Source organism: Staurois parvus, unplaced genomic scaffold (genome assembly GCF_062004578.1).
Source record: "Staurois parvus isolate SC_StPar_1 unplaced genomic scaffold, SC_StPar_1.0 ptg000962l, whole genome shotgun sequence".
Taxonomy (NCBI): Eukaryota; Metazoa; Chordata; class Amphibia; order Anura; family Ranidae; genus Staurois; species Staurois parvus.
Window position 1 is genome coordinate 1,202,944 of NW_028318758.1, and position 23,238 is coordinate 1,226,181.

Consider the following 23,238-nt stretch of genomic DNA (forward strand, 5'->3'; position numbering starts at 1 on the left):
AAGGGCCAATATTTACACAGACTCCAGATATGCCTTTGGGATGGCCCATGACTTTGGACCCATATGGAAGGCAAGAGGATTTATGACTGCAGCAGGTACATCCATAAGACACCGAGCAGCCATTGGACGACTGCTGGAAGCACTCCTTCTACCCATTCAAGTGGCTATTCTGAAGGTAAAAGTTCATGGGAAATTAAACTCTTCAGAAGCTAAAGGCAATAATCTGGCAGATTTGGCGGCAAAACGAGCGGCCATGGGACCACCAGAAATGGAAGGAGAGGTGACCGGAGAGTGGGAACCAATGTTCACCTTACAGACCTTACCTGTGGACAGAAACTACCTCAAGGAACTCCAAGAAGCAGCAAGTCAAGAAGAAAAAGAAAGCTGGAGATGGAGAGGAGCTATTTTCAAAGACGGTCTGTTTGAGTGCAACAAGAGGCTTTGTTTACCCAAGAATATGTTTCCAGCTGTAGTCCAGTAGGCACACGGAGCAGCCCATCTGTCAAAGAGCCTCATGAACTCTGTCATCAACAAGTATGATATAGCGCCTGGAATCACCACATTGACGAACAATTTTTTGCAGAACATGTGCCATCTGTGCAAAGTGCAATCCGGGACGCACAGAGAAGACACCACAGAAATATTGGCCAAACCCCTATACCCTTTTCAAAGGATACAAATTGATCATATCCAGATGCCAAAGAGTGGGCGGTTGAGTACACCCTAGTGGTGTTGGACATGTTTTCCAGTTGGCCAGAGGCCTTTGCTGTAACTAACAGGACTGCTAAAACAACTGCGAAGAAACTCCCCACTGAGGTTGTATGCAGATATGGGCTTCCAGAGGTGATAGAGAGTGACCAGGGCCCCGCCTTCACAGCTTCAGTAACCAAAGAAATATGGGCGGCATTAGGAGTCACTCTGGCGTTCCATACCCCCTATCACCCCCAAAGTAGTGGGAAAATAGAAAGAATGCTAAAAGTAGCCCAAGAGACTGGCATGAGTTGGCCAGACAGTCTGCTTATTGCCCTATTTAGTGTCAAATACACACCAAGAGAGAACACTCCCTATCCCCTTATGAGATTTTGTTTAGCTCAGCCCCCAGATTTGGTTGTTATTTTCCACAACAGTTGCAATTACAATTTGATGTGTTAACTGATTATGTGACTGTATTATCACGTGAATTAACCCGTATCCATGTCCAAGTGTTTTCTCCATTCCAGATTCTGAGTCAGATACAGGAACTCACAGCCTATTACCCGGAGATTGGGTATTAGTAAAGACATTTATGAGGAAACATTCCCTTGAGCCAAGATATGATGGTCCATTCCACGTTCTGCTGACCACAGCCCCTTCTGACAAGGTGGCCAGGAAGAACACTTGGATACACGCCTCCCAAACCAAGAAAGTCCCGAACCCTGAGGGAAAGGCGTCATCTACACCATGACAACTATGTTGTATATCCTTTTTCTAATGAGTCTGACAGAGGCTCAACAGGTGGATATCACTGAAATAGGTGACACCACTATATTTTGGTACAACTCATCCAACACTCATGTAGCTATTTACACCTTTGATTTCTGTAGTACAGATCCCATGTGGTGCTATGACCGTAATCTATATGATCTTGACACAACGAGCATGTTCTGATAGTAGTGACCAGGTATACATATGTGTCATGGATGATTACTGGGTACCAAAAGATTAGAATAAGATTGGAAGGGATTTGAACTGGTGAGTATGCCCTTGCAAAGGCCATTATGCCTCTCCACATCCTAGCAGAGAATACCCCTGACCCAACGCCTGGCCATAGGAGGAAACGAAAAGCTCCTTCTGGCAGTTTTGACCCACATGTGTATAGATGCTATTGGAGTCCCAAGGGGGGTGTCTAATAAATTTAAAGCCAGAGACCAAGTAAAGCAGGTTTTGAATCCCTGATTCCCATGATAGCTGTTAATAAAAATGTAGATTAGATAAATGACATATACTACAACCAACAGAGGTTAGTGAATTACACCAGGGATGCCCTTCAAGGAATCGTTGACCAGCTAGCCCCTACATCCTACATGACATTCCAGAATAGAATGGCTCTGGACATGATTTTAGCAGAAAAAGGAGGTGTCTGTAAAATGATAGAAGGAACCGAAACATGTTGTACATATATTCCTGACAATACTGGCTCGAATGGTAAGGTTACTCTGTCTATGAAGAAATTGGAAGATCTGTCAGTTGAGTTGAAAAAGAATTCAGGGATCACAGACTTGTGGGATCAATATTTCAGCTGGATGAGTGGGTGGAAAAAAGTGCTCGCCCAAATAGGGGTAACTGTACTAATAATTCTAGTTCTTTTAGCTCTGATTGTATGTTGTATTCTACCATTTGTAAAGAAGTTAATAAGCAAAGCTGTAGACAACAGAACACCTACCTTCCTGAACCAGGACCAAGAGGATCCCCATATGATGGATGAAGGAAAACCTTATACCCCATTACGGTCCCTCCCCGCCAATAGTAATCTCACAATTTTGTAGGGATAGCATCTGACTTCCTTATGTACAAAGTCTGTGGCAAGGGAGGTGATGAAATAGTCATCACTTGTCTAACGTACAGCATAAAAGAGTTCCAAGGTACATAAGGACAGATGAGCTAGGCTTTATAGGGACAGAGTAAAATAGTCATTCTAAGGGGGGACTGTGATGGATTTGGTAAAATGCCTATTTCGTTTCCCATTGAATATATATATATATACGCTATTTCTATAAGTTTTATAAATATTTACTTTTATACTTTAATACATATGTTGTGTGAATATTTTCTGCCTGCTGGGCTTTGTGGTACTTTAAGAAATCCTTGCTTAAGAAATATTTGCTCACAGGAACAGACCCCCTCCCATCGTGTGATTTGGAAGACAAAAGAATGTTTTTCTCTTTTTAAGATAAGACTGAAGAAGATCACACCTATACCATGACGGAGATTGTTTTCGTGTAAAGTGACCAATCAAAGACTAATATAATGCTTATGCTGTTATCACGTGATGTTCGCATCATTTTTCATATATAAGCTCACAGTTTCATTTCAATAAATTAGAGAGAAGTTTTCACAGACCAAAGGTGTCAGTGTGAGTTTCTTTATGTGCGCACATTCCAAAAGCTGGCCAGCGTCATAAATTTTGGACAGGAACAGATAAGCACTGGATGATTAAGTCCATGACTAAAACAATTTACCTGCTTGTATTGGTGTGGGGAAACTGGGCCCACAACATGTGGCAGGGATGAGACACATTTCTGTGTGGTAACATTTTTTCACATTGATTTCTCTACGGTTTTGAGTGCAGTACAGTGAGGAGGCCCAAAGAAATACAGCGTGTTGTGGAGATATATTTGTGTTCACACAGAGTTTAGCATTTGGTTTGTTCTGCATTCCTCAGAGGATGCTCATTGGCTCATCCTGAGTGATTATGATTGTTCTAGGCAACCACAACCCAGACCTTCCTCCTGGTCTGACTGCAGTGGGTGGAGCCTCTCCTCCTCCTCCTCCTGATGTTGTGCTGTGAATAGGACATTGACATGTAAGATGTTTGATGTTTTAGCAGCTTGTTCAACATTACGGGGTGCATTCCCAATGAGTACTTACCAGGAGTGAACACCTCTGGATCAGCGTATGCGTGATCCGAGTCGTCTGAGGGGCTAGCAGGGGCAGCACCTGGCTCGGGACGGGCTACAACACAAGACAAAATGAACAACAAATGTAAAGCTACACTATTTCACACACTTTGCTTTTCAATAAGATAACACAACTTTATAGACAATATGGACATGTGTAGTGTACTTACCACTCTGCAAGTCATCAGTGTCTACACGAGCCGTCACCCCAAAAATCGTGGACATGCTGATGACTGGGAGAAGTCGTTGTTCGTCCCGAGACAGGCGCTCATAATAGGCGGGATCCACACCTTCGTGGGTGACATGCCCCTGCTTAGCCCACTCAGCCAACTTTGACTTCAAACGACGTCTCAGATCACGCATACGCTTCTTGATGTTCGGGACGGTCCTGCGTACCGTCCCCACTGCATTCACAACCACCGCAATCTCCTCCCACAGATGGTCCTTGGCCGCCTGACCACTGCGGGAGGAGCTGGACCCCAGAATGCCTTCTTGCCTTTCCATAAAGGCATTTACCAGGGCCCAGTTCTCTCTGCAGGAGAAGGATGGAAACCTGGCATCAGTAGGGGCCTGAGGCCGGGCCTGGCCCTGGCCCCGGCCCCAGCCCCAGCCCCGTCTGCCTCCCCTTGATGTCCCTTCACCAGGACTAGAAGGGGAGGCAGCAGCCGCAGCTTCCACCTCTTCTCGGAGGGAAGCCTGGCTCCTTCTGCCACCAGCTTGGCACCCCCTCACACCAGAGCCAGTCCCCCGGCCCTCCATGCCCCCCTGCCAAATGGCCCAGGGGAAGGCTCAGTGCCCTGACGGACACCACGGCCCCCCCTGGGTCCACGGCCTCTTCCTCCCACCATGGGAGGACAGGTGGGCAGGGGGTCTGGCTGGGTGCTGTTTGCAGCAGCAGCAGGAATCTATCCAACCAGAAGATATCTGAAACACAAAAAGTGACATAAGGGCAAGGGTTAGGTGTCTGGCCTCCAAAGACAGCACATGCCCTGGGGAAAGGACCACACTTACCAATATGAAAAGCCCACTGCCTGGGGGTGGGGGTGGGGGTGATGCGTCAGAAAACTGCAAAGGGAGACAAAAGACAGGAGGGCCAAAGTCACGCTTCCGCTCTCCATACACAGCACATGCCCTAGTGGGGACCACACTTACCAATACGAATTGCCCCTGCCTGGGGGTGGGGTAGGGGGTGATGCATCAGAAAACTACAAAGGGAGACAAAAGACAGGAGGGCCAAAGTCACGCTTCCGCTCTCCAAACACAGCACATGCCCTAGTGGGGACCACACTTACCAGAATAACTTGCCCCTGCCGGGGGGGGGGGGATATGTCAGCAAACTGCAAAGAGAAAAAAGACAGGCCAAAGTCACGCTTCCGCTCTCCAAACACAGCACATGCCCTAGTGGGGACCACACTTACCAGAATAACTTGCCCCTGCTGGGGGGGTGGGAATATGTCAGCAAACTGCAAAGAGAAAAAAGACAGAAAGGCCAAAGTCACGCTTCCGCTCTCCAAACACAGCACATGCCCTAGTGGGGACCACACTTACCAGAATAACTTGCCCCTGCCTGGGGGTGGGGGGGATATGTCAGCAAACTGCAAAGAGAAAAAAGACAGGCCAAAGTCACGCTTCCGCTCTCCAAACACAGCACATGCGCTAGTGGGGACCACACTTACCAGAATAACTTGCCCCTGCCTGGGGGTGGGGGGGGGATACGTCAGAAAACTGCAAAGGGAGAAAAAAGACAGGAGGGCCAAAGTCACGCTTCTGCTCTCCAAACACAGCACATGCCCTGGTGGGGACCACACTTACCAGAATAACTTGCCCCTGCTGGGGGGGTGGGGATATGTCAGCAAACTGCAAAGAGAAAAGAGACAGGTCAAAGTCACGCTTCCGCTCTCCAAACACAGCACATGCCCTAGTGGGGACCACACTTAACAGAATAACTTGCCCCTGCCTGGGGGTGGGGGGGGGGATACATCAGAAATCTGCAAAGGGAGAAAAAAGACAGGAGGGCCAAAGTCAGGCTTCCGCTCTCCAAACACAGCACATGCCCTAGTGGGGACCACACTTACCAGAATAACTTGCCCCTGCCTTGGGGGGGGGGGGATATGTCAGCAAACTGCAAAGAGAAAAAAGACAGAAAGGCCAAAGTCATGCTTCCGCTCTCCAAACACAGCACATGCCCTAGTGGGGACCACACTTACCAACTCACGATTTGTTTTGGAAGGGTCCAATATCTGGAGAGAAAAAGGTCATACATTAAGAGCAAAAGTCTTTCCAAAAATGCAATTTTTGGCCAGGCAAACAACACATTATAAGATAAGTAAATGCTTTGGGCACTGGCACATTACAGGTGCTACAAACAGCTGAAAATGAGCTAAAGTACATATACAATTCCAAAAATGTGTAAATTAAGAAGAGAAGGATACATTTGTTTTCACATAATAATTGTCTAGCATATTTGTAGCTGTTTCTATTAAGAAATATCAGTAACATTATACTTTTAAATAACATTGTAAGCTTACCTTATGAAAGCTTGTATAGCACATCTGCTGCATGAGAAGCCTGACTTTCCACAAGCTCTCATTTATAGTCGTGTGTCGGTGACGCATATTCGTGCGCCATTGATGCTTATGCGTGTGCGTCATTTCCATGTGCGTATAAATAGGCGCAAAATCTGTCTAGTCTTTGTGGGTTAGAGATGGCAGGTATGAGTTGGCAGGAGAGGCTTGCTGAGCTGGATGAGGCGTGCGATGAGTGTATCAATGTGGCAGTAGAGGTTTTCAACCAACTTTTTTGTGCTGCTGCTGCACAGCAGGAAACTATGCCACAGGCTTTGGTGCCCTTGCACCAACCAAGGCTTTTTTTTCAAAGAGCAAATTTTGAGAATATGCGGGACTCTGATATCCGGCGTTGGTTCCGTTTAGGACGAGAATCAATTCTGCACCTCTATGACCTCATAGAGGAAAAGATTGTGCCGACCACAAGGCGCAGTCATGCTGTACTCGGGATGGTCAAATTGCTGGCGACCCTCTACATTTTGGGTCGGGGCAGCTTCCAAACCACCTCTGGACTTGTGGTTGGATTGAGTCAGCCAACCGTGTCCAGGGTTTTTATGCAGGTCATATATGCCATTCTTGACCTGGCGCCACAATTTATTCACTGGCCACAAAATGAAGAGGAGTGGAATGGCGTGAAGGTGGATTTCTACTGTTGGGCACAAATGCCACGAGTCCTGGGTGCGATAGATTGTACCCATGTTGCAATACGAGCACCCAAGACAGAAGAAAGAGATTATCGCAACCGCAAGCAGTACCATTCCCTCAACGTACAACTGGTTTGTGACGCCAGACAGCGGATTAGGAGTGTGAACTCAGGTTTTCCAGGGTCGTGCCATGATGCTTTCATCCTCCAGCTGTCGGGTGTATTCCGAAAATTCGAAAGTGGCCAAATGCCAGATGGCTGGCTTCTTGGCAAGTTATTGTGTGTGTTTGTGGCTACACGTGAATTATAATATTGCATGCATGTTACCATAGCTGATATAGGCCCAGACCCTGCAGTTAGGAGGCCACTATGCTTGCCAATCATAGCAATAACATGATCGTAAAGCTAACCTTTGCACACATACATATAGCTCTTTCTTTAGCCCCACTGAGAACTGTGCTGGGAACACCCTCTCAGCCCATGCAAAGATTCAACTTGCGCCATATAGAAGTGGACTCTAGGCCCTAATCCAAAAACAAGGGGATACATATATGCACCAATCAGCAGATAATGTGAGAAAGACATAAGTAAGGTCCATGTATTCCAACACTGACTTCATGCTCTAAAGTACTTTGACATTCACATTGTACAAAACGTGGTCACTGTACAATGGAGACAGGCTATCAATTGTGTCTAGGTAGGAACCAACCTTAGAAATGATGTACGGTTTGAACGCCTGTATAATGTATGACCATACTAATGCAATGACTTGACCACATTTGTTATTTTTTTTGCAGGGGATGCCGGCTATCCGCAGCTGACGTGGCTGATGGCTCCAGTCAGGTACCCCCAGAGCCTGGCCCAGAAACGCTACAACAAGGCTCAGGCCAAAACCAGAGCCATCATCGAGCAGACCATAGGTCTGCTCAAATCCCATTTCTTGTGTTTGGCCAGGCCTGGGGGGGAGTTATTATACTCTCCTCAGAAGTCTGCCAGGATCATCCTCGCCTGTTGCCTCCTACACAACATCTGCCAGGCGAGGAATGATTCCTGGGAGACTTCTGAGGAGAGGGAGCCGGAAGTCCGTCAGCTGCGCGTGTCCCGAAGCTCCAATACAGATGATGGGATGGCCACGCGAGCTTACCTGATCACCCGCTACTTCACATGTACGTATTCTACCATAGGTAGATTAAATTTGTTGCAGTTGCAGTCAATTGGGTCCTTGTTTTGGTCTTGTATAATCGTTATCTTAAATTAAGTTATATCTTTTCAAGCCATTGAATTGGCTAGTATATCGGAGGTGGGAAAATATTAGTCTTAGTAACAGACTACAATATTACCAAGAATGATCCACACAAGGATGGCCAAGTACAGGTCTTATTTATTGAACAAGAAAGTAAAAGTTTGACAGAGCATATGGAAATTGGAGAGCAAAGATTAGACCTAATGTAAGTTCGTCCTCCAAGTTAAAGGTTTTCCATTTGATTTGTTTAACAATCAAACTCAGCAGATATCAAAAAGGTAGCTGCTGACTTGTCAAATACAGACACTCAACGCTCCCTCCATCCAGCAGGGTACTCACCATGACTGGTTTTATCAGCCATCTTCTCGCCCTGGCACCACCATTTTCAATGTGTGCCCCTGTCTGTGACAGCTTTTGGCTTCCTAAGCAGGTGCCCACTACACATGCTTGAGTAGCGCTGCACTTTGGGAATGGTCCCGTAGTCTTCAGGGACCAGACACCTCCAAGAAAACAACGGAGGGGGTAGTAGGGCAATTTACAATTGCAGCGCAAGCGGGAGCAGGTCCCATTCAAAGACTCTATACACAAACGTGACAATCCTTAACCAGGAGCGGGAGACATGCATTAAAGTTGAAATTCCCCTTTTGGGTGGAGCTCAGCTTGAAGTGTCTTTTCTATCACTGGCTCAAAAATGGTATGAGGGGCCAAATCTGCCAATGAGATTTATACTACTCGAAAGCCAACACACATTCAATGCTCGTGAACCAGCCCATATTGTTCTCTGGCCATGAATTTTAAATTTGTAAATTAGAAGGGGGCATTACTTTCAAACCCCAGGACGTCCTTTGCAACCCTGAACCCTACAAGAAGTAAGTGATTTGCTCCACCAGGGGGGCCCACTCTATTGGCAGGAATATTCATGTCCCAGGGCAGCATCACAGGCCACATGGGTCACACTTTTGGGTGCAGCAAATCAGCCATTTTGCCCAGTCACACCACTCGTGTCTGTACTCCGGCTTTTTTCCCTCCCTAAATCACAGGGGTGACCTATGCAAGAACATCCTTTGCTACAAGAGGTCACTAATGGTAAGTCATCTCACAAACACCCTGCTGTATCAACTGATTTGCTTGTTTCCTTGCAACAGCCATAAATGGCATGTTTGCATACTCTCCCTCCCACGGACACAGATGTTAACCACATGTCCTCCTGAGGATTTCACCTCTTCCTGACCAGGCCATTTATAGCATTAAAGCAATGCGTTACTTGAACTGACAATTGTGTGGTCATGCAACGCTGGCCCCAAATGAAATGTAAATCCTTTGTATCCCAGAATTTTAGCTTTCATGTAGAGTAATTTTGTGACCTGTGTGTTTTGTAATTACTTGCGATAGATCACCCAAGCCATTCACTTTTGTGACTCAAGCAATCTTTCTCCTTTTTGAGATTAAACATGTCCATTTCTGTAGTGCAAAATGTATTCTGCTCCATGTCTTTGCTGCCTAAAATCACAATACATGTAAATTTTGTTGCTGCTGTGAATGTTCGAGTGTCTACAAATGGCAGAATAGATCCTGTTTTAATGGGGTTATTTGTATTGGTAATAGTGGGGAGCAGTAATTTATAGCGGGACTGCGGCAGACATTCTTGCCACTGGGGGGAATTAACTTGCTGTCCCTGACATCCCCAGTGACACCAAAACAGTGATCACTGCTGACCAAAATGCACTGGCACTGTACTAATGGCACTGGGCAGGAAGGGGTTAACATGTGGGGCGAGGCAAGGGTTACCTGTGTGCTGTTTTACTCTGTGCTGTCTGTGTGCTTCACTGTAAGGACACTGCTTAGGATGGCTGTGCTATGCACATCCATCCAAAGCAGTGTGCACAAGCTGACAGGGAGGAGAACTGTCTTGTTTACATGCAGTTATCCTCCCCATCAGAGATGCTCGGGAATCATCGGGCACAGCCGAGTCATCAGTAGCAAGGACCCAGGGATTGACAGCCGAGGAAAAATGGCAACACGGCCAAGGTACGAGCACCCATGATGCCCTGTAGCAGGATACTGGGTAGAGGGTGGGTGCCAAGCATTGGTTGCCATTTTAGCCAGTGTGTAGTCAACATGACAAGTTGTCCTGGCCAATCAAACATTACATGAAGAAATGCCGTGGCTTTGGGCAAGAGAGTGAAGAGGAAGTAGAACAGCTGGCCAGATGGGCCTATTGTCTGTGCCACCTGTAGATTTCTGAAGGAATAAATCTCTGCTATGTATCTAAATGTGTTTATTTTTCTTTCAGCTGATTAACTGCTGGAGGGGAAGGCAGATGGCGACCCTGGGAAGCCTGTTGCAATTCGCTGTCTGACGTCACAGGTGGGTTTGGAAAAGTGATCTTAACAATTGTTCCAAACTACAATAATTCACATGTAAGACTAATGCCAGCCATAGACGGGTTGACAATCGGATAATTTTTAGAACGTTGGTAACGTCGGCCCATCGAACAATCGATTTTTCTTTTTGTGTTTTTTTATTTTGAAGATCAGCCAATTTTCAACCCGTCTAAGGACTGCTTTACCTGCTCTGAACAGCCGCTTGCCACAGAGCAGCCAAGATCATTCATTTAGCTGCTCCCATGCCAGCATTCCTTGGCCCCTCTCTCCTGTCCATTGCTCCCCGAACAAGCACCTTGTTTTGGTGTGATCCCAAGAACACTCCTTCATGAGCCACATATACCAGAGAGGCAAGCTTTTCAAGCACATCATGAAATAAGGATGGGGCTCCACTTCAAGTAAGCATTAGTGTGCCTGGGGGAGGGGGGGACCTTGGGCCTTTCCAAACACAGTAGATGCTCCAAGAATGTTTCTTGAACTCTTGAAATGGTTAAAAAGGAAAGACACTCTAGATAGCCTGCACTGAGAATTGACTGTCATGATGACGTGTCAATGATTATTTGCTCTCATTTTTCAGGAGTGGTACTGCTTGCGGTTGAAGCTGGTAGAAACCCACCATCACGTCCTCCACTCACCTTCACTTGTGGCCAGTGGATATTTTGTGGCCGCGGGCAAGAATTGGCATCGAGGACCTGCATAAAGACCCTGGCATGCCTGAGGTGGTTTGGAAGCAGCACAGCAATTTGACCATCCCTTTCCTCTGTGTTGGTTTTAGGGGTGCAGAATTGCTTCTCGTTCGTGAACGGACTGTCGCCGGATATCAGAGTCCCCATATTTTCAAGATATGTTTTAGCCATGTTGGCTTATTTTTATCTTGAGTCAATTAAAGACTATTTTTTGTTACCTTAAAAAAGTGTCAGATCCTCTTGATTGTATTCCCGAGACTTAAGATGGCCAGATAATATGCAATCTGAGGAAAAGTCAGTGCAATATCCTCCACAAGTAGCTAAAGTCTGTCATAGGAGGACCTACCAGAACAATGCATTCATTTGGAGTGGGCCAGGCCCATACAGTACATCATGGAGGCTTGCTATGAAGGAACATTCATGTTTGGATACTTGAGCTCATGTGGTTTGTTTCCAAATATTTCTGACCATTGCAGCGTATTGACTATTGCAGCTCAACAAAGATCAGGCATACAGAAAAGTGTACCTTGTCCATAGAATAGCCACTGGGAGGTCCTATCTGGGCACACAGATCTGGCCTATGCATAATTGTGGAAAATGCCAATTCGGTCTGCTTTATAATATGAAGGGGTTAGTTCATGCTTGCTTCAGGGGAAACATTACAACGAATTTTGTTATTTTTCATAGGAAAACGCGGCCGATACCTAGATGCATTGAGGTACATAGCAGAGGTTCAAGATACTCCATAGAAGAACTTATTGTTCTTCCTAACTATACAGGTGGCACAGACACAAGCATACACCCAGGGCCACTGTTAGATATCACGGGGCCCCATACAGCATACCTGACAGGCCCCCACCACCAGAGAAAATATCCAAATTATATATATGGTAACAATACACAACATTTTCTTCATGGACACAATCACAAACAAATTCCTGTTCAATCCAAATGATAAACCTGTACTGAGTTAATAAATCAAACGTTGTGTAATTGAGGGCTCATTCACATGGGTGCTGTGGCCTGTAGAGTGTGAATCAGTGTTTGGTTTTTGTGGCTGTCGCCATTAGCATGCAACCTATGTTACACTATGTGAATACTGCAGATCCTAATTTGACAAGCATATGGTTGCAGGTGTACAGCCCTGAACACAGAGTGAGCATTCAGGGCCACTTCCCCACGCCTTCACACTTGTCAGATTAAAACCTGTGTTCATACAGCTGCTGTGTCCCCATAGTGTAACAGGTGGCTCTAGCCACATAAACAACCCACTCATTCATGCTGTACAGGCCAGAGGACCTGTGTGAATGTGGCATTTTGTGTTTGTTATATTTATTTTTTCCCAAAGCCCATTGAATTCAATGGGCTGCTTAACATGTGGAAACATGCCAAAATACTGCAGGCATGTTATTTTCCAAGTGTGTCGCACCTAACCGCACAGTAGTGTGGTGCCATGCGTTTTTGTGGCTGTGAATGGGGCTGTTTTTAATAGACGCGTGTAGGTGCAATAACGTTTTCATCATGGTACCTGCGCACATCTACAGAGGGCATTGCATTTCTTTTCTGTGCTGGAAAATGTGTGTTCTTGCATGCGTTTGTGCACCACCAATGGTGTGAACAAGTCCTAAGGGCCGGTTCACACTATAGAAACAGTCTAGATGTGTTCCTGATGGGTTTTTTTCATGCCCTTTTGGCATGCATGTTTAGTGTGTTCCAGTACATTTTGGATGCGTTTTGGACATGTTTACATTGCATTTTTGTATCCCTTCCACTTATTTTTTCTATTTTCTTTGTATTCAATGTAGTTAGGGACATGTGCGTTTTAGTACATTCAAGGACATTTCAATGTGTTCCAGTACAGTTCTGTGCAGAAACAATGTAGCGTGGTCAACTTTGTTTACAGCACCTGCAATGCACTGAAAATGCAAGCGCTGATGTAAACTATGACATTGACAACCACATAACCTTCTTTCTGTGCGTTTGTGATGCCGAAAAAGCAACTGAAACACATGTAGTGTGAACTGGCCCTAAAGGTTATTAGAGGTCAGGGAACGGGACTGACCAGGAATTGTGAATTCAATCAGACTAGTGGTGAAATACAATCAGCAATTGTATAATAATGTGAGATCTGAGCTGTAGCTGATAGAAAATGAGACACATTCACTTGATCAGTAAATAGATAGTTAAAGAGTGGGGCGGTGATCCGTAGATTTGCATATGGGACAGGTGATGATGGGGTGGGGGAGGGGGTCAAGTTGTATAAGAAACAGATTTAAAAGAGAAAAATGTTACAATGAAATATACACGGCATGAAACTTACACAATTCCTATTTGGCAGAAGAACAGTACATAGGTAACATTCATCCACTTTCTAGTCATTAGGCAAAATCATAATTGATTGATCAATATTCCTGGCACTGACACAACCCAGAAAATTGATCTCCATTTTTTAGGATGTAGCCATGACTGGGATTAGAACCCATGACCCAAGTGCTGTAAGTTCTGAGCTCTAACCACTAAACCACTGTGGGAGACGCAGTTTGAGCTATATTGTAGAATAGTTACATTGTTTAAAAATGATAGAGCGAGCGCTGGTCAAATGATATAGACTAGTAAAATGGTATTACACAAGATAAATATAACCACGAACAGTAGTGCATGAACTCGTGAAAGGTCATCCACCCTTGTGACAGTGTACTACACTATTGAGCACCTTTCTGGCTCCTGTGGCTGAGCTAATTCCTCCCCAGGACCATTTGGGCACCCACCCTGATGGATGGATTGAGCTGGATGACTAACCCATAGCTGCCAGCATACCGCTGCACCCCCAGATGTGTGATGTGTATAACCCATGCGCATTAATACTTTTGTTCTGGTGAGTGTAGACTAGTCCCAAGGGTGGTTTACCTTTCATGAGTTCATGCACTACCGTCCGTCACGGAGAGACCACACGTGCCATTCATAGGCACTCTCTGAGTTGGTACTCTCACACGAAGGACATTCCATTATTCAGGAATGATTCTATGAACTTATTTTAGCACCATTTACAATTTTACATCATTGTTGCAATTCTTTGCACTTTTTGGTTTTTACATGCGTTCATTATTGATCACATGCATTTATAGCGCTGCACTTGGCTTTAACATAGAATAGTTACGTGATTAAAGAGAATGAAGATATATAATTATATTGGGAAATTAGAAGTATATAAATTATTTGAGATATAGGTGTGAAAATGTTTAACATTTGAATACAGAATGTATGACATTCATTAGTAAATGCATTAGTTTCCTGATCATTTTGGAGAAACAGCAAAAAAAATAAATAAAAAAAAATAGGAAATTCTAATACAGGTGTACTATTTATTACATTCTAAGGATTCTCTTTTGCTATCAGAAAAATGCCAATATTAATAAAGCCCGCGCTTTATTAACATATCCGGTATTGCACCTAAAAATGTGCGAGACGGGATACCACATTTACTAATAGCAAAGTAGTCAGTAGACGCTCGTTAATGAGCTTGCTAGACGCTGGTCAGACGACTGATTGATTGACCTGAGTCTGCCTGAATGGTCAGTCTCTGCTAGTACACTCACATCTTAGTGAATCAAGGCCTCATTGTCAGTACAAGGATGTAGACCATATTTTTAAGAAGCACTGGCATATTTTGTTGATGGATAAAACATTGGGAAATATTTCACCAATGACACCTAAATGTATTTATAGGAGAGCCCCAAATTCTGGGGAAAAAAATGTTCGAAAAATAATAGATGCCCCCAATATTACATATAGTTTGTCTCTTGATTGATAATGATCTAAGATTAAACAGAAAAGCTAGTGAAGCATTACCAAATAGGGACTTCTGTTAAATTAAAGCATATTGCCTGTACCTCCGGCCAGAACGAAGTGAGAAGAGGACAGGCAGAAAATGTGTAAAAGGATACCCTTTACTTTGTGGCAACGTCAACAAAGTGGTGAGTATTGGGTGGTGGACATTTTATTCAATACATCTGAAGTTCTGTACCACCTTGTGAGCAACTTATAGCCTATTTCCTGAGTCATATTAGAGATTAGTGCTTTGTGAGCCAGAGAAAGAATACAGTCAATTTGCTTTTGTGTAATTTCAAAATTGAGCTCTTTCTCCCGGTGTCCTATTGGCCCTCTTTTCTGCACAAAGATTATTATAAAACCCCATACTTTTATCACCTACCTAAATTGCATAAAAATCTGGATAACCCCCGTGGTAGGCCTATATTGTTATTATGGATATTGTAACAAGTATTTTTTCCCATTATATATTGATATTTTTTTTCAACCACTTGCACAAGGCCTACAGCCTTTTATAAGAGATGGTGCCCACCTTTCAGAGTTACTCACGCCCTATAACTGGGAGCCCACATATTCATGGATGTTACTTGATGTGAACCCATTATATACATCAATCCCTCACAAATTAGGTCTGACTGCTCTTCAACATTTTCTGTCCCAGGACACCCTTAATAATTCTAGGCAAATTGACTTCATATAACAAACCGTGAGATGCTTACTCAATACAATAAATATTTACTTGCAAAGTGCTCTGCCAACACCATGTGAATAGTTAATTAGTACAGGGTATAGTGAAGTCCAAAAAATTCTTTATAAATGAATGGAAGTCCCATATGAGGGTATCACATAATTTAAAAAATTCTCCACCACATGTAACATGAATTTCTCACTCACCAGAAGGTGTTGACCCCTGTTTGGGTGGTCAAATAATGCTATATAATCAAGTAATATGTAGATTCACAACTGCAGACTTTCAGGGGATGAAACTCCTGGCTCCCTTTTTATTATTTGCTCTCCAAAAAGCAGAAGGTATTGACCCCTGTATGGGTGATCACATAACACTCGGCAATCGAATGATGTGTAGATTCCCAACTGTAGGCTCTCACAAGATAAATCTTCAAGTGCCCCTTATATGAATGGTTCTCCAGAAAGCTCAAATAAAACAAATAGTTTTAAAATTGCTCTAAGTGAAATATTGACTTCCTACTTGAGGTCACTAATTGTTGCCTTACAGATAAATATTTCAATTTCAATTTCAATGGGGATTTTAATTTACAACTCCAGGGAGCTAATTTTGCACCATCTTATGCCAATTTGGCTATGGGGTGTTGGAAACTTCCTATATATGGCAAAACAACCTATTTGCAGCCAATCTCAACTTTTTTGGTCATTGTATTGATGATAATATCATCATCTGGGATGGTCCAGAATCTCTGATCGATGATTGTGTCATTCATTGTAATGGTAATCCTTTTGGCCTCTCATTTACCTTTGTTATATATCCTAATCATCTTGCCTTTTTAGATCCTAAAATGGGACATGTTAATGGTAAAATTCTGGACAAAAATTACTCCAAACCTTTTGAAGGCAATTCATTTTTACACTATCGCAGTTGTCATCCCAAATGGATCCAAAACTTTCCCATTGGACAGTTTTGTTGCCTTAAATAAAACTGCATTAGAGATTCGGACTATGTACAGTAAAGCTATCCTGAGGCCCTAATACAACAAGCTTACACTTTTTATCTGCAAGGGAAACCCAATAACACGGACACAACAGAATCTGAGCACTCTGTAAGATTCACCACTAGGTTTCATATCAACCGATGAAGCGTGAAACATTGGAATATTTTGTTAGACGATCCCCATTTAAAAGCCATCATTCCCAACAAACCTCTGGTCACCTATAACAGGGCTCCAAACTTGAAAAACAAGATAGCCCCCAGCAAACTAAAATCTAATACCTACAATACAATCTGACCCCTTCCCTATTTTTTACCCCCATCATAGGCATGTATCAATGCCATAAGGCCTTGTGTGAAACGTGTGCATTTGTTCAAAATGGTCAAAAACAGTTCACTGCCAAAGGCAAAAACTACAAGTTAGATGATTTTTACAACTGCTCACCTAGCTTTGTAGTTTACTGTTTACCCCGCCTTTTGTATGTTGGCAGTACCACTCGCACCCTCCATAAGAGATTAAGGGAGTATTGTTGCTTTATTGAAGGAGGAAAGGATGAACACAGTGTCAGTAGTCTTTAAGGTTATTTAGGTTCATAATATATTCTCTTTGACACATACCCTATGACAACTTCAGCATATGGATATAATGGGTCCTCTTTATCCTTTTACCTTTCCCCTTTTCTATCATACTTACTCTTCCCTCCTTTTCTATTACTTTAGTTTCTATATTTATCCCCCCCCCCTTTTATTTTATATAATTGTTTTCTACCCTGATCTGTTTTCCATGTAAAAAATTTGTTTATATTGTGTATTTAGCTATCATGTGTGTAAAACATTATATATTTATATAGTTAGAAAACATCTCATCATATTATGTATACATATATGCATCTGTTTATATGTATGTGCATGTATATACATATACCGTATTTTTCGCTCCATAAGACGCACCTGACCATAAGACGCACCTAGGTTTTAGAGGAGGAAAACAAGAAAAAAAAATATTCTGAACCAATGGACTGCAGACACAGTACAGGGGATGACCAGAGACTGCGTACACAATACAGGAGATGACCAGAGACTGCGGACACAGTGCAGGGGATGACCAGAGACTGCGGACACAGTGCACTGAATGACCAGAGACTGCGGACACAGTGCAGGGAATGACCAGAGACTGTGGACACAGTACAGGAGATGACCAGAGACTGCGGACACAGTACAGGGGATGACCAGAGACTGCGGACAAAGTACAGGGGATGACCAGAGACTGCGGACACAGTGCAGGGAATGACCAGAGACTGCGGACACAGTGCAGGGAATGACCAGAGACTGCGGACACAGTACAGGAGATGACCAGAGACTGCGGACACAGTGCAGGGAATGACCACAGACTGCGGACACAGTACAGGGGATGACCAGAGACTGCGTACACAATACAGGAGATGACCAGAGACTGCGGACACAGTACAGGGGATGACCAGAGACTGCGGACACAGTGCAGGGAATGACCAGAGACTGCGGACACAGTGCAGGGAATGACCAGAGACTGTGGACACAGTACAGGAGATGACCAGAGACTGCGGACACAGTACAGGGGATGACCAGAGACTGCGGACAAAGTACAGGGGATGACCAGAGACTGCGGACACAGTGCAGGGAATGACCAGAGACTGCGGACACAGTGCAGGGAATGACCAGAGACTGCGGACACAGTACAGGAGATGACCAGAGACTGCGGACACAGTGCAGGGAATGACCACAGACTGCGGACACAGTACAGGGGATGACCAGAGACTGCGGACACAGTGCAGGGAATGACCAGAGACTGCAGACACTACAGGAGATGACCAGAGACTGCGGACACAGTACAGGAGATGACCAGAGACTGCAGACACAGTACAGGAGATGACCAGAGACTGCGGACACAGTGCAGGAGATGACCAGAGACTGCGGACACAGTGCAGGGAATGACCAGAGACTGTAGACAGTGCAGGGCATGACCAGAGACTGCAGACAGTGCAGGGCATGACCAGAGACTGCAGACAGTGCAGGGCATGACCAGAGACTGCAGACAGTGCAGGGCATGACCAGAGATTGCAGACAGTGCAGGGGATGACCAGAGACTGTAGACAGTGCAGGGGATGACCAGAGACTGTAGACAGTGCAGGGGATGACCAGAGACTGCAGACAGTGCAGGGAATGAACAGAGACTGCTGACCTTTGGGGAGGGAGGGGGAGCGGGTACCTGAATTTGACAGGTACCCACTCCCACTTCTGCGGAGTTGTCCTTCTCTCTTCTTCCCGGGCCGGCTTCTGTGACAGCCGGGTGCCCACTGCGCATGTGCGAGGAGCGCTGCGCTTTGTGAATGGCCCGGCGCCTTCTGGGACCTGTCATGTGTCCCAGAAGACACCGGATCATTCACAAAGCGCAGCACATGCGCAGTGGGCACCCGGCTGTCAGAAGCCAGCGCGGGAAGACTGTGCAGCGCTGGAGCGAGGAACAGGTAAGGCCCTGCAGGAGAGAACAGCTGAGCGGCCGGCCCGGTATTCTGACATGGTGGCGGCAGAAATACCGGACCGGCCGCTTTATATTCGCTCCATAAGACGCACTGACATTTTCCCCCCTTTTTTTTAGGGGAAAAAAGTGCGTCTTATGGAGCGAAAAATACGGTAGTTCTTTATAATCATGATCATCTGCCGGCATATATCTCTTAATACTGTACAGTGAAGCAGGCAAAAAACAATTTTCTTTTAATAACCTTTCTTTTATATATACATATATTTTAGTTTATAATATCCTTGTTTATAGAACAATCCTGTTATTTTATTTTTTACTGTGAATTGAGTATTTAGAATTCATTGTTATTTTTTGTATATCTTATGTACAAATCATTTTGCATTATGATCCCAATCAGTCACTATCCCCCCCCTCCTTATTGTTATCCACATCCTTCGTTCCCTTTATAAGGCTCTTCTGTAAATGTATCCACCAGCTTGAGAAAAGAGCGCTCAAGTCCGTTTCGGACCTTGTGCATGTCAGAAACGCGTCACATTTTGGGTGGCATCACGGCTGTGCTCCAAGTGGCCTCCAAAGACCAGAGGTGGTTTCAGCTGGCTTCCATTGTCCATGCCGGCCCTACAACCATACCGCAGTGTCTTCCCACGACGGTGGATAGGCAGTCCGGTCACCCACTTTATTGATGAGCCTGTTTTAATTTATTTAAATGTTAGTTGCCTAACTTATTTACTATTAAAGTTACTCAAACATTTGCACTTAGAGGTGCTGTTTCTCTTGGCTTGGGATAATCCACACATAACCAGTCATGAAATTGTACAGGAGACAAATGTGGGAACGGTGAACATAATGATGACGAAGTGAAGCAGGTTGTCCTAGGATGTTCAGTTGTACTCACAAATCTTCATATGCCGAAGCAGAGGAGCATGTTGAAAAATAAAAATGCAGTTGCTACTCCTTGAAATTTGTTCTTTTATTATATAAACTCAAAAGGTCCTGGTTTGATTTGAACGCCCCACGTGTGTGTGTGTGTGTATATATATATATATATATATATATATATATATATACACACAGACATATATATATATATACACAGACATATATATATATATATATATATATATATATATATATATATATATACACACACAGTGGGGAAAATAATTATTTGATCCCCTGAAGATTTTATAAGTTTTCCCACTTACAACGAAATGAAGGGTCTATAATTTTTATCATACTGTAGGTGTATTTTAACCACTTGCCGTCCACCTGCTGTTTATAAACGGCAGGGCGGCGGCAATCCAGGGGCGGGTTACCGTTCATAAACGGCACCCGCCTTTTCTAGCTGTGCGCGCTCCCTGGGAGCGCGCAGCACCACGATCCGGTGCCCGCTGTGTCCTCCGGACACAGTGAAACACCAGTCGTCGGACGGGACCTCTGTATGAGGTCCCGATCATCTGATCACTGATTGGCCAATCAGTGATCACATTGCTTACTACTTGTGAAATCTGTGAATGATCACAGAGGTCACATGGTACAAGGCTATTCACAACAGCCTTGTACCATGTGACAAGGTGTGACCAATCACAGCTCACTCAGTATTTCTCAATGGCTGCAAGAATGCAGACAGAGAGAAAGAGAAATGATTGCTTTTACATTCTATATGGGTGTAAAAGCAATCACTGTAAAAAAAAAAAAAAAAATCTTCATCACCACCCACAAGTAGTACAGTGTCACCATGGTGACACTGTACTGCTAGGCTGACAGTATGTAAAAAAAAAAAAAAAAACATAAATAATATAAAAAAATTAGTAAAAAAATTTTTAAAAATGATAATTTTTGGTTATAAACTAATTTGGCTTATTTTTTTTTAACAAAAATATAACGGAATACATTTTGATCAAGATTTATGATGAAAGATTATTTATTTGCAAAATTTTATAAGAAAAACACTTTTTTTCAAAATTTTTGGACTTTTTCATTTACATTGCAAAAAAAATAAAAATCCCAGCGGTGAATAAATACCACCAAAATAAAGCTTTATCTGTCTCAAAAAAATGGTAAAAAATTCATATGGGTACAGTATTGCATGACCGCGCAATTGTCATTCAAAGTGTGATAGCGCTGAAAGCTGAAAATTGCCCTGGACAGGAAGGGGGTAAAAGTGTCCGGACAGGAAGTGGTTAAATGATAAGAGACAAAATATCAACCAAAAATCCAGAAAAAACACGATACAAAGAGTTGCAATTCAGTGAGTAAAATAAGTATTTGATCCCCAAGCAAAGCATGACTTAGTACTTGGTGGAGAAACCCTTGCTGGCTTGCACAGAGGTAAGACATTTCTTGTAGTTGTCTGGTAGGTTTGCACATTGGCTGAGGGCAGAAGGTTCTCATCCAAGATTTTACAATCTTGGCCCCTCAATGAGGAAAAGTCAGTCTGTACCTTTAGCAGAGAAACAGCCCTAAAGCATAATGTTTCTACCTCCGTACTTGACTGTAGGGATGATGTTCTTAGGGTCATAGTCAGCATTTTTCTTCCTCCAAATACGACGAGTCGAGGTAATGCCAAAGAGTTTAAACTTGGTCTCATCCAACCACAGCACTTTTTTCTAGTCCTTCTCTGAATCATTTAGATGTTCATTGGCAAACTTCATATGGGTCTGTACATGTGCCTTCTTGAGGAGAGGGACCTTGTGGGTGCTGATCGATTTTAATCAATGGCGGAGTATTATGTTACCAATGGTTTGTTTGGTGACTGTGGTCCCAAATGCCTTGAGATTGTTCACAAGCTCCTTCTGTGAAGTTCTGAGCTTATCCCTCACTTTTCTCATGATCATCCTTACCCCATAAGGTGAAATCTTGCATCGAGCTGCAGACTGAGGGTGATTGATGGTTATTTTGTATTTCTTACATTTGCGAATAATCGCTCCAACAGTTGTCTCCTTCTCACCAAGCTTTTTGCTAATGGTCTTGTAGCCCATTCCAGCCTTGTGCAGATCTACAATCTTGTCCCTGATGTCATTTGACAACTCTTTGGTCTTGCCCATGGGGGTGAAGTTTGAATGGAAGAAAGAGATTCTGTGGATAGGTGTCTTTTATACACATAATGGGTTGTTGTTAGGAGCACCTTCTTAAATTGACAGAACTAACCTGTGTACCACATGAGCACATAGCCAGTCTGTGGGAGCCAGAATTATTGTTGGTTGGTAGGGGATCAAATGCTTATTTTACTCACTGAACTGCAACTCAATTTTTAACATTTGTTTCATGTGCTTTTTTCTGGATTTTTTGTCGATGTTCTGTCTCTCTTATTTATCCATTTGATGCTCGGCAAATAGCCGTATGGCATCCTGAAAAATGTACTAGCTTTCCGGGAGGCCGCCATATGGCGTCCTCCCACACATGCGCAGTTTGCGTGCTTGCAAAGCAGCGCAGCAGCGTGATCTGTCACCGGCCGTGTACTTCGGACACGGCCGATGACAGATCTGAGCCAAGATGTGACCAATCACAGCAGGTCACATGACAGTTGTATACAATGGATGGCTTCATTCATGCCATCCATTGTATACTAGTATCTAGCTGTGAATGGTCACAGCTAATCACATGCACATGTCATGTGATTAGCTGTGGCCAAATCACAGCTAAGCACCAAAAAAAACAAAAAAAAACCCCTGAATGAATCAATGTCATTCAGGTAAATGCTTGCTTATAGCAAAGTAATTCTTTGCTATAAGCAAATTGTGTAAAAAAAAAAAAAAAAATTACTGATCACTTCCCCAAAGTAGTACAATGTTACTATGGTAACATTGTACTACTTTGGACATAGTGAAATATAAAAAAAATCTTAAAAAAAAGAAAAATAATGTAATAAAAAATTTAAAATAATAAAAAAATTTAAAAAATATATATATTTTTTTTTCACACTGTCACCAGTCAGTGTCCCTGATCACCGCCATGCCAGTTATATGATGACGCTGTACTACACTGGTGACAGTATGTAAAAAAAAATGGTAAAAATAATTTTTTTTATTTTTT